This window comes from Gallinula chloropus (assembly GCF_964237585.1).
Source record: "Gallinula chloropus genome assembly, chromosome: 1".
Classification (NCBI taxonomy): Eukaryota; Metazoa; Chordata; class Aves; order Gruiformes; family Rallidae; genus Gallinula; species Gallinula chloropus.
This window is the reverse complement of record NC_140085.1, coordinates 93742150-93755739: the sequence shown is the minus strand read 5'-3', so window position 1 is coordinate 93755739 and position 13590 is coordinate 93742150.

Here is a 13590-nt window from a genome sequence, read left to right as displayed (position 1 = left end):
ACACACAAGCAGTCAGGCTGAGGAAAACATTCATCACAAACAGACAATCTCAGCCAACTCTTCAAGTCTAGTTTCAACTCACTATCGATCATGGTTAAAAAGTAAAAACCATCAAGTTTCTTGTCACCCTCTTAAGCTATGATGTGGCAAGTTACCCCCACATTCACAGGGATGCAGGTAGCAATCAGCATGGTTCAGTTAATGGAGTGATGGAGTTAATGCTGAAATGCCAGAAATTTTGCTACAGCTATAGCAGTTTCTCAGTGGCAAGTGCCTGTGCGAGTCACACAGTCTGTTGGCTACATTGCTTATCTATTTATTTTGCAGAGCTGTGGAACACGTTAGGACAAACAATGTCTGGCTATGTGCCTTGCCCTGGTATCGATGGCCTTGTTACACCTGGGAAACTATCTTGAAGAGAAGATGAGGCAATACATAGATTTGCAGAACAGTTTGGGCTGGAGAAGACCTCAAAGCTGAACTAGTCCCAACCCCCTTGCCATGGGCAGGGACACACTCACCAGACCAGGTTGCCCAAAGCCCCATCCAACCCGGCCTTGAGCACTGCCAGGGAGGGGGCAGCCACAGCTTCTCTGGGCAACCTGTGCCAGGGCCACACCACCCTCACAGGGAAGGATTTCTTCCTTATATCTAACCTAAATCTGCACTCTTTCAGCTTTCACCTTCATCTCCCTCTCCCTGTTAGGGATTGATGTATATGGTTTTATTATGCAGACCCTCGAGGTCCTTGTTCACCCTTATTTGAGCTGTTTAATACTACTAATTAACACTGTTGGCATATGTTTTTTTGGGAAATCTGGTCTCGTCCTCATGTAAGAAATGACAACTTTTGGAAGAGGTGATACTGAAATATGCCCCGAGGCGGCTGTTCCCTGGGTGGCAGGGTGTGTGGAAGGATTTAAGTAGATTCCTAGGGCAGTCATCACTTCCCATAACCTGGGATTTTACACCTGAATAGACAAGCAACCACTGCAAACTGATATGCCACTGATAGAGGGTGCCTTGCCTACCCCAGTGAAAACCAGCAGCTTCTATCACTGTGCTGGAGCCTTGCCTGTGCCTATCAAGCCACAGTTCAGTGCTGTCAGAGGTTTGCAGTTGAGTCAGGGACCTAAACTGCATCTGAAAACACCATGGTTGAGATAGGGACCCAAAAACCACCAACAACTGCAGCAATTGCCCCAGTAATGAGAAAGAAACACTGGACAAGGAGAACAAAGGGTCCATATCATCAATTAGTAATGGAGGAGGAAAAAGAAGCCAGTCATTCCACAGAAAAATTGCAAGGAGGGAGAGAATTCAGACAGGAAGTGGCCTTGGTCAACAATGATTCGGGCCTTGAGCTGGCTGGTGTTTGCTCTCTGGGGCCTGCAGAGAGCTTCTGGCTTCTTCTTGCAGAAGCCACCCCTGCAGCCCCCCTTCTCCACCAGAACCCAGACATGCAAAATTACAACAGAGTGGACTGCTGCCTGGCTGCTGTAATGCTGGGATAACAGGGCTGACAGCAGTTGTAAAGTTCCAATAGCTGGAACGTCTTGCTAGAAACCAGGAAATCCAGATAGGAAAAAGGCACAGCAATTTAGTCTCTGGACATGGCTGCTCTCGAGTGTGAGGCCAAAATACCCATTCGAGGAAGATCTTGTGAAGCCCTCAGGAAAATGGACTACCAGATGAAGGCATCCAGTACTTGAGAGATGTAATGGTGCTGGAAGTCACGTACAGTGATCTAGACAATGATGAGGTCTCCAAAGATCCAGAGGATGTCCTGTGTGCATAGGGGATGTGGAGAAAGGTGATTCAAAGTTCCCAGTGTCACATTCTAACAGCTTGGCAGTGATGTATTGCCTGGATGTAGGTACACCAACTGCAGAGAGAGGGTCTTCTTGCTTCCAAAACCTCCTTATCCCTATGGGCCAACACACTGGCTGTCAGAGGCACCCAAGAAATTAGTTCTCTCCTTCCCTGGTGAGAGGGAAAGTGAGCCCCATATGCATGCTGCATGGTACAGTCTGGTTCTTTTGTGACCAAGGAGTGGATATGAGGAAGTGGGATGGTGAACCCACCTTTAAGCTGGAAACCCATGTACACTAACTGAGAGGGAAGGCAGCTGTTAAGAATGGGACACCTAAGAAGAGTGTTCCCATCAGTTTAGTTGCTGTAGAAACACAAGAAGGCAATCAGCATTCTCACAAAGATAGAATCACCTCCCTTGATTCTGGTGAGGGGACTTCTGGTGTGAGCTGATTCATCGACTAGAGATCCAAAGAGTAATAGTCTCATGGCCAGTGCAAAAGTCTGACAAGGAGTGGAGGTAACAGTAGGCTATCATTGCCTGAGCAAAGTGACACCACCACTTAGCGCGGCTGTACCAGACATGTTAGAGCTCTAATAGGAATTGGAATCAAAGGCAACCAAGCAGTATGCTACAGCTGACCATGGAGCATGACACAAAGAGTACAAGTGATGGCAGGGAGTTTGGGGAGCATGTTGTGAGGTCAGCACCTAAAACTGAAGCCAATGTAGTTCACTTCACCAAACAGCGCTGCTGTGCAAGTCTCAGTTACAGACTGAGCACAGTCAGGAGTCAGCAAAAACATGAAGTGCCAAAATCCCCAGACCTTCAGGCCAGCCCATCACAGGTCTACAGGAGGAAAGGGGAAAAAAGCTGTTGCAACTCTTTGTTGTTGCTAAAGACTGCCATAAACACAGAAACATATAGATAAAGACATTGCCAAGCCTGCTGGAGGATCCCTGAATGTTGCCACACCAAAAGCCAAATCTTTCATTACAGAAAAAATTTCCAGCTGCCTCACTTGAAAATGAATTGTTTCCTGTCACTAAGGCAAAGCTGTCACACGCCAAAGGAGAAAAAAAAAGGCCAAATAAAATCTGCTGCCTCTCATTAGATCAAAGGTTGGCAGCCGAGATAAACCACTGCACAAAACGACATTTATTCAGAAGAGCAATTGACTACAGAGTCATTTGTCACTTTTAATAATACTACAGTTGTAAAATGATGATAATGGAAATCAAGTTACCCTAATGGTAATAAAATATTTGTAAACTAAACTTGTTCATTTTGACTATAAAAGAGACATTGAAATAATTTAACTGCAGAGAATAAAATTGAAATGGGTCTGTAATTACATAGATTTTCAGCATCTTCTCCTTTATGAAAAGAACTAACTGCTGATGACTCCCACATTTCCGGCACCTTACTCTGCAAAACAAAAGATTAGAAATATGTACCAGATGTACAGAAAAGGGGCCTGCAGCAACATTTCAAGACGTGGTGCATACATTTCTTCCCAATTCTCCGCCTTATTAGAAGCATGCCAAGTGTCATATCTCATTAACCGAGTGAGCCTGCATGCCGGTGAAACTTCAATGAGGCAAGAGAAGGGACACAGCACTACTAATGAAGTCACTGGATCTCAAAATCCTCCTTTTCACCATCAAGGACAACACTGGAGGATTTTTGGTGACTCTAATAAACCAGCATGCTGGCAAAATGTACATTGATGTGGCCTGACAGGGCTTTCTTATCCCATATGACCTGCCTTCACAGGTTTGATGAATTCAAGGTAAGGATTGCAGGAAATTCAGCTTTGTTCTCTAACTTCTCAGCTTTCTTTGAATTCTGTTTTGACCCATTTTCTAATGATTTTCCTGGAATGTTTCACATTAAACAAGTTCCAGGGTGTCAGCTGAAAAACACACCAATCCCAAAGGAAAGAGTGCTGGGAGCTGAAGAGTGCCTTGCTAGCCTGACTCATCCTTGGATTCCTCTTCCTGCTGTTTCAGGTTTGATTTTAAATTAGAGCCGTGTGAGTTTCTCCACCACATCTAGATTCTGGGAAAGTCAAGTCATTCTGATCTCAGAGCAATCTGGTACATCTTACAATTTTGCACCCAGGTTGGATCTAAACCACGCCAAAATCCACGACTCCACTACTTCATCCTGGGGGTGTTGCTCCCTCAGACCCACCCTATATAATAATCAAGGATGCATTTTGAAACTGAATGACCTGACCTACTGCACAGGAAATATCTCAGTTTCTCAAATGACTTTGTCTGCTGAGACTGGCTTGTCGTATGTCAGAAACTTACAGAGAAAATCTAGACCTCAGGGAAAATGGCAAGAAACCAAAACCTGAAGCCAACACAAAGGCATGTCAAAACTCTTGCCAGCAAGGTTTTTATAGCTGCATTTTAAAACATTCCTTGCAGATTGGGATCTTTTATTAAAATGGCCGTGATTAGCACTATGCTGTCAAGACTCCCTACCATTGAGGAGGGAACCCAGAAAAAGTAGATCCTGAGGACCTCAGGGGGCTCCAAAATGTCTGCAAGTCCACTGTATTCTTTGAAGGAAAACTATAAACCAAACTATCAGTAACCATCCTGAATAATTAATGTTAACACTGAAGTAGCCAACAAACGTCCTTAAAAGAAAAGAGCAATTGTCCTCAAGTTCCAGTCCTGCAACAAAATGAGACCTCCAGGAGCAAACATTTCATCTCCTATATTCTTATTCAGAGCATCACAGGAGCTTCTCTTCAAGAAGGTCTCTATATGCATGTTTCTGATAATAATGCATATATGTGTGTATATAAAAAATAATGCAGAGGCAAAGGATGAGCCACATACTTCGAACACAAATGAGCTCAATTTTCCTACCCTAGGACAAGTTTCTTGTGTGAACCTGAACATGGAACACGGGGTGCTCCTCTGCTGCAGTCAGAAACATGGCTTCAGTGTATGTAGGCAAACTGGAATCAGCTTCAATCCAGTGAAGCTGCATGTGGAAATAGACATCAGTAAAGACAAAGTCTCGGCTGGGGTTGTGCACAATTGAGCCTGACTGCTGGGCTTTGCTGCCAGCAATGTTGGACCAGGCACAATGGAGTTGGGTCATGCAATTGTTCCTCCTCTGGTTATGACTAAACATCCAGAGCCAAGAACACTCAGAAGGCAGAGAGGGATCTGCCTGAAAATGAAGAGGTTTATGGCTTTCAGTTGAACCCAAATGGCACAACACAAAACATGTTTGCTCTCAAGGCTGAACTCCGGTGAAAGCCCCTTGAAAGTGTTGCAGTTTGTATCTCCATTCAAGCTGTCTCCAGTCAAGCTGCCTTCTCTGTATCACTGTACCTCAGCTTCCCTCTTGCAAAGGGAAACTATTCCAATGCAGTCCTTCCTTTAACCTCTATTTGGGGATGGACAATGCCATACGTGCAGAGACTGAATTGTGCAAGCCCAGGAAGACTCATTAGCATAAACCTAATACCATGTGCTTATAGTAATCCAGCTTCAGCCTTGAAAAAGTCTGCCCTCTCCCAAGACATGGAACAGGTTTCAGGAAGCCATGCCCGACTGGAGCTGCTCCAGGGAAAGCCAGACCAAGTGTCTGTTTGCTAAGTGCTGAACTGGAATGGGGTATGATGTGGAGCAAAGTGCAGCAGTGTCCCTCCAGCTTGCCTTGAAGTCAGCTCATGCCCAGCCAGCCTTATTACCTCTGGCTTCAGGCTGGTGCCTGCAAACCATTTTGGGTGACTCCACACAATAGCTCACAGGACTTTGGGGAATCTTTTTTGCTGTGTTGCAGTATGACACAAACAGAACCAGCTGGGGTGCAGCCATGGCCAGCTTTGATGTCTTTCACCCTAAGGGTAGACAAGCCCACTGAAGAAGCACTCAGACCCTATGCTGGCACACAGCCCTTGAAAACACAGTTCTCTACAGGTGAAACACCCCACCAGCATCTGCTAGCTGCAGGAGGCAGGACACAGTAACGAAGTATGTTATCTGACTCAGTTAAATGTTATTTTTCCAATTATAACTGACTGGTTGTATACCTTGTTAAAATATCATCATGCAGCATCTAAAAGAACTGCAACTGTATTTGATTCTGGTTGCTTTGGGGGTTACATTTTTTTCTGTCTTCAACTGAAGTCATAATAACCTCTGAAGTGAAAACAGTGGTATGCCCGCTCAATCATTTCATAACTCTAATTCACCTCAAAAAATTAAATCCCTTGATCAATTTTACAAAAAATTAAAAAAATAAAAATCGCATGCTGTGGAATAAAACCTAAGTGAATTTTCAAGATATGCACAGATGCACAATCCACCCAATCATACCCAAATCTAACATATAATTAGTTGCTCACAAGTGCCAACAAGATTTCACAGCCTGTTTAATTTCCTTGTGCAAAACCTGGTATTTACTTATGTCCTCAAACCTTCTTAGTTATGTGGTAACATTAATTTGTCCCAAGCCACATCAGAGAAAATTTGGTCAATAATACATTAGACATCAGTTTCAGTCTCTGACAAAACAACCATGAATCCAAGTTCCTGAGACTCATCAAACGTACTAGGTGCCAATGCAATTAATCAGCTCTGACCACTCATTGTAGTTTGAGGAACACACTCAATTTTAGTCAAGAGTCATGACTTTGACACAGGGGTAAAAAAAAAAATCCAGTCACTAGGAGTAGGAGAAGAAACAATACATTATTACACAAAAAAAATACATCCTGATTTTGCCATGGGACTGACCGAAGCAATGAAGCTCAGATGGGTAAATGAAGGCTACAGTCCCAGGCTTCTCAGCCTGGTGGCCTTCACAGTGTGCACGTTGCTGCCAGGGCCACCTCAGGCCAATGGAATGAGACCAATTAATTTCAGAGGCATTGGCTCAGTCCTGAAGTTTCTCAGCACTGATGCTGGAGGCCCACTGAACCAGACCATGCCAGGGAAGTGCCTGGCATACACCAAGAAATAAAATATATGTGCTCCAAAACAAAATCGTAGGCCAAGAGAGTACTTTGAAGAATGCACTTTTAAAGAAAATATATATGTTCTTATATATGTATACATATATATCAGACACAGAACACTGCCATAAACACACCTCAAGCCTGCTGTCAATATCTTAGGTTGAAGGACTGCTATGATATGTGGCTTGTTTTTCTCTTCTAAAGAGCCAGAGGACCTATGCTCAGCATTTATCAGTTTGCCTCTTTCCAGACTTTAAAATAATGTACATATAAAAGAGAAGACTGAAAGAAGTGCTTCACAGAGCCTTGTTTCCAGCTATAACCTAAATGAGTTTTGCACATGAGTGGAATCATTTACTGCTTATTTAACTCTCCAAGTGCTTTGGAAGACCTCTTGTAACACTGACTGTTTTTCTCTGCTTGGCTGCTGCTCTGACTGCCTCGAGCAGTTTCCCTCTGCGCAGTCACAAAAAGGGACGTGGTCTTCTGGGTTTTATGACCACTGAGCAAGGGTTGTCAACACAGCACTGCAGGATAGACTTCTAGGTCTGCAAAACCTCTCCTCCAGCCTGGCACTATCACTGCCAAGAGGGGCTTGCCGAAAGCAGGTCATGCAGACAGCACTTAGACAGCCTGGTGCCGTCCTAACGTGTTGAAGCGCTTTCATCGCTGTCCTAACAGTGGGCTTGAGCCACCAAAGAGTATCGTCTCACCAGCAGCGTGCCAAATGTGAACATGGACTCAGAGCTCTGGTTTTGCTTTTTCCTCCCCTGTAGGCTGGACTCTGAGACTTATCACACCCCGCCTGCATTGACCAAGGGTTGAACACCTTTAAATTACACTCCTGGTAACCATGGTGAAATACACAGTCCTATTTCTTATGAATAAAGCCCTTCCCAAACATCTTATTATGTGACTGCCTATGAACAGAAACTTACTCTTTGACTTCCTTTCCCGTCCTGCTCTCAGCTCTGATGCATCAAAGCCACATGGAAAACAACACAAAACAAAACAGGGTCATGAGGTGTAAAACTGCAGCCAGTGCAAGGAGGTCAGTCTGTACAAAGCATTCATATATTCTGGGCTAAAATAGCCCTCTTTTTTTGTCCAAACATGCTCATCCTCAGGGACCTAGATTTTTCTGAACAACTTTGTGTTCGCTACAACTCTCAAATTTAGGGTTTGCTCTTGACTTCCAATTTCCATTCACCGGTCAAATATTCAGCTCTAGCAGCTTCACCACAAATCTCTTACAGACACTCTGTGTTTCTCCTTTAATTCTCCCTCATTTACCCAATTAGCATTCTGTTAATTAAACACCGAAAGTGCCTTTACTTTCTTCAGAAAAGCACATTCCCGCTTAACCCTTGATTTATACATGTACCTCTGGAGCCTGTTTCAATGAGATTAGAGTTTGCACATGGTTTTTGTTCTTGGTTCGTAGGCATTATTCTGAGGAAGCGTTGCAGTTTAACATCAGACTCACTGTCTGCCATTTATACTGGAGTATTGCCGAGCATAGTTTGACTGCTGAGATAATTAATAGTCTTTAGTAACCATGATTCCCTGGCTGTGAACTTCAAAGACAGCAGTAGTTTTATATTCTTTCTGTGACTTGAAATAGCAGACAGTTATTATAACATTACATGATTTGGAAGTGAGGGGCTGTCCAGAAACCATTAATTGAAGCTGGCTAGAGGGGCTCCACCAAATCTACCTTGAGTCAAGCTTTGTATGAAGAAAAGATTATATGATTTTTCTAATTTCCTCTCCATTTCCATGCGCACTCAGCTGAATTCAAATTACTGCATTATCCATCTTACATTACAATACATAACTGTGTCCCCGTCCCAGAACCACCCAGCGCTCAGCCACTTCCAGCTGAGAGCTCTACCTTCCTCTGGGCTTACACAGCTCCGTTCACACCTCCAGCTCAGTCTAAGGCAAGACCAGCCTGTGCGCAAGCACAAAAGCTTCACAGGTCTTCAAGCCCCCTGAGAAACACCTCAGCATATTTCCTTTCTATTCTCCTGCCTCTTCATTTCTATGCCACATGCCTAAAAAATACAAAGCAGATGTTGTACAACAATGTGAGACACGGCAATTACAGCACCTCTCTGTGACATCAGAGGTGCGAGTAGGAGTGCCTGCTCTGCTCTTGTGCCAAAATTTGCTGCTGCTCCATGCAGACGAACACGGCTTTCTCCTCCTCCAGCACTAGCTGTCAAACAAGTACCTCGCCCAAGTTGTACACCATGACAGAGGAAGCTGTGCAGCTAACAGGGGTGTCCTGTGGCCCTGGCTGTGTATGTACCAGGTTGCCGCTGCAGGACCAGAGCTGTAGCCTCCTGCGCCCCTCGCAAACTACCACCTGGTTAGTGGGTTCATTGCTTATTGCACCACTAGCTACAAAAGCCTGGTGAATCTTAAGATCACCAGTCCATTGCACCACTGTGATGTTGAAGGGTCTTCTATTTGTGAGCACACAGTATGGCACACTCCGTGTAAATGAACCCTGGGTGAGGCCCAATAGAAGTAAAGGTCGTATGGCTTTTCCAAAGCTATCTTTTCATCGGGACATATGATGTAAACTTGAGAATGGCATAGGCCCCAAGACTGCAAGCAAAAGCTATTCTCATTTTACAGACCAGCTTTCCCACGATTACAAAACCACTCAGAATTGAAGTCCTTATTTTCTCCTACATCCCACAGCTGCTCCTTGGCTGCAGACAGTACCGTCTCCACGTTCTCACCGCCTCAAAGCCTTCACTTGGTTCTCAGTGAGCCGCCTCTTCACAATGCCCCTGCCAAGTGCATAAATGCCAATATGCCCTAATCTGCAGACACAGAGATTGAACAACTTGCTAAAAGCCACAGAGTGTTTGTAGTAGAAAAAGGTATGGAGTTTAGGTACCTAGATGGCTAGATTATAGCCCAATCCATTGAGCTCACCATTGAATTCATCTTCCTTTTAACTGCAGCTGAGTTTACAGCATCTCTGTGAGCACCGCTGTGTCTGCCAGGAGACACTGGGGTGGGCACAGGCACCCTCCTGTAGCCTCCCCTGTAAGAAGAGGGTACCTCACAGCAGAGATCAATGCATATATGGCTGGGATATCTGTACCTAGTTAAAATCACCAGCCCTTCTTGATCATTTTTGGACTTCAACATGATCCACTTGTTTTTTCACCGAAGAGTGATAATGCCAAGATTAGTGCAGGTGAGAGATTTCCCAGCAGCATTTCTTCCAAGGGTGTGCACAACATTTTACTACCCTGACTAACCCACTTTCGAGTAATTGCCCCAGTCAGACCCAGGATACAGATAAGCCTTGGAGAACAAGTTAGCCTGAAGTCTTGAGAAGGCAAACCACTGCCGCAGGACTGCCAGGCCATCCTTCGGCTCCATGAGAAGCCAGGAAGCAGCATTGCTTGCGCACAGCGTGTACTGCATACACATCTGATGAAACTCTTCTAGACCAGCGAAGGCTTCTTGTTGCAAGAAGCTCTCACTTTAGCTAACACAGTCTTAGTCATGTCTATGTAAGTGCATTAATCAGCTCTCATTTTATTCAGCTGACACAAAGGCTACTACACTTCTACAGCTGCCCTGTATCTGTTCTTCTGATCTATGTACATTAGTACCTCAAGCATGAGAACCTATCTGAAGCTTACAGTTAGTTAGTCACCAGTTTATAATGTTGGTTTTTTTTTATTTTCCAACTAAAGAGGAGTAATAGCACCACATAACTCAGGTGACCAGGCGGAAAAAAACAACAGACACAGTGCTTGATTTATAGCAAATCCAGCAGCTGCAGCTTTTTAGACAAATGATTCCCAGCACAATTACAAGTAATGAATGAAGGCACAAATACCACAATTTGTGAAGCCTTTTGAAGAGGAGGGGAAAAAAGAAAACCCATGGTGCTAAATTCATTAAAAATAGTGCAGCCAGCCTTTGATTTAAAATGTAAACATCCATGTAGTCACAAAACCAGCAGAATTTCCTGTTCTTACACATTTCATAAGACTCAGCACCCAAATTTTTCTTACAGCTTAATGTATTCCACATAGGTTTGTTTATCTGAAAGACTGTTGCTACTTATGTTGCCAGTGCATGTGAGATAATCCAGAAGTTGCTTTTCTCTGAGACATTAAAAATAATAAAAAAACCCCAAAAACCAAAACCCAGCATCATTACTTCATCTATTTACTGTGAAACCCAAAGGAAATATTTCAAATGTATCATTTATTGAAGCAAAAATGAAAAAAAATAAAGCACATTATGCTTTTGGAAATCAATTTTCAGCTATTTTCTCATACGGATTCATCAAAGACATATCAAGGGGCTTCGGGGGGAGTTATAAGACTTTTTGTTTTTATACTATTAAAAGTCAATTTTCTCTGTGTTTGCAATTGATTTAACGTAGCCTTTAGGATTTTTGATGCGCAGTTTTAACTCTCTGGAGAAAGCATGGCCATTTAAATAATCTAAATAGAACTAATATGCTTCCTTATTTTTAGCTGCTTTCTTACTGTTCATAAGAATTCAAATAAAATGTGCAGAAATATTTTCTCTGTCTTTATGACACTGGATATTATCTGTAATTTGTGGCAAAGAGAGCTAGGCTGACTCCAAACAGCAGCCTAGCGTTCATGGTCACCTTCAGACATTTTGGTTGAAGAAAACATATAGTAAGCCCTAAAAAAAGAATTTAAAAAAAATCTTACTGATCTTGAAGTCAGAGGTTGGCTGAGGGCTCAGATCTTCTCAGCTTCGTGTTTGTTTCAGTTGTTCGCAACTAAGACTCTGAATAGCTTCATTGTCTGCACCCAAGTCCTTTCAAAACCCAGCTGAAGCTTCAGAACAGTCACACTGCCTGGCAATGAGGTCCACTCCACCTGCCACTGCCAGCACCTACCAAGTTAAAAAGGACAGGTATTGAACTGAATCACCTCTCCATCTCACTGACTGTCCCCTTGTTTTTGAGTGAACAAAAAGGGAACCTCTGAATAGGAGCTGAAGTTTTCATTCCAAAAGGTAATAAAGATGCGATAGAGATACTATCTGCTATCATTTCAGGAGAAAGTCCTCTGAAAGAATGGTAAAATCATTAAGATTTCAGTGCATGTACCCTTTTTTTTCCCTAGCAGAAGAATCCAGATGCTTCAAGCTCTTTAAGTAGAGACACAGTAAAAGGTGAATGACAAAAGCTTGAGCAAAGGGTCAGTGGCAGGTCTCTGGGAATGATTACCTCTTTGAAATCCAGGCAGCGGGGGATGCAGGGTGCCAAAGGCTGTGCAATCACCTCTGCTGAGCATCTAATCACCAATGGGTCTGATCAGTGGAGAACATGAGGTGAGGAACCAGGAGAGGTCACTTAGTAGCAGCTACAAAGTGAATAACACTGCTTTACACAGAAGGGAAAAAAAAAACCCAAACCAACAACAAAAACCCCACCCCCAAAAAATGCAGCCTGCAGAAACAGCTGGTAAAGGAGACAGGGACAACAAAGAATTAGTAAAGCATCTAGGAGGGAGGGTGAAGAAATAAAAACAACAACACTGACAACCTAAATACTTTTGTCAAGTCTGTGGGAGCTTACTGACTTCAGAGAATGGCTTCTCAACAGAGCTCTTTCCACAGTGTCACTGGAGTAGGTAGGAAGGTGAATTGGGTTTCATGGCATTTTTGATACTGGGGGGGCTACAGGGGTAGGAAATTAAAAAAAAAAACCCAACAAACCATCACCAAATAAAACCAACCAAGGACCAGTTGCAGCCAGGAAAAGGAATGAAACCATGTAAGTGGAACAACTTTACATGCACCAAAGTCAGTGAAGGTGGCGAGGAGGTTCTCCAGGCACTAGACACTAGAGCAGAGATTCCCCTGCAAGCTGTGGAGAAAACCATGGTGAGATGGGCTGTCCACCTGCAGCCCATAAAGGTCTACAGTGGAGCAGATACCCACCTGTAGCCCATGAAGGAACCCACGCAGGAGCAGGTGGATGCCTGAAGAGAGCCCGTGACCCCATGAGAAGCCTGTGCAAGTACAGGCTCCTGGCAGGACCTGTAGCCCTGTAGAGAGAGGACCCTATGTCAGAATAGGTTTGCTGGGGGGATTTGGGACCACATGAAGGATCCACTCTAGAGCAGTCTGGCCCTGAAGGTCTGCACCCCGTGGAAGGGGCCCATGCTAGAGCAGTTCATAAAGAACTGTAGCCTGTGGGACGGACTCGCATTGGAGAGGTTCATGGAGGACTGTCTCCCATGGGAGGGACCCCATGCTGGAGTAGGGGATGAGTATGAGGAGTCCTCTCCCTAAGGAGGGAGGAGACAATATGGGATGAACTGACCACAGTGCTCATTCCCTGTCCCCCTCGGCTGGATGGAGGTAGGCAAGGAACATAGAGAAATCAGGAGTAAATTAAGCCCAGAAAGAAGGGAGGGGTGGGGGAACATGTTTTAAGAATTTTATTCTATTTCTCATTATCCTGCTCTAATTCCATTGGTAATAAATTAAACTAATTTCCCCAAATCAAACATGTTTTGCCCATGATGGTAAATAGGTGAACAATCACTCCTTGCCCTTATCTGAACCCACAGCCTTTTGTTATATTTTCCCTCCCCTGTCCATCTGAGGAGGGGGGTGATAGAGCAGCTTTGGTGGGCACCTGGCTTCCTGCCAGGGTCAACGCACCAGAGAAGAAATAGGTCATGGGTCACCATCTGGCTCTGAGAAAGAAGAAAATGGCACAGAAAATGTCAGTTATGAAATATGCAAG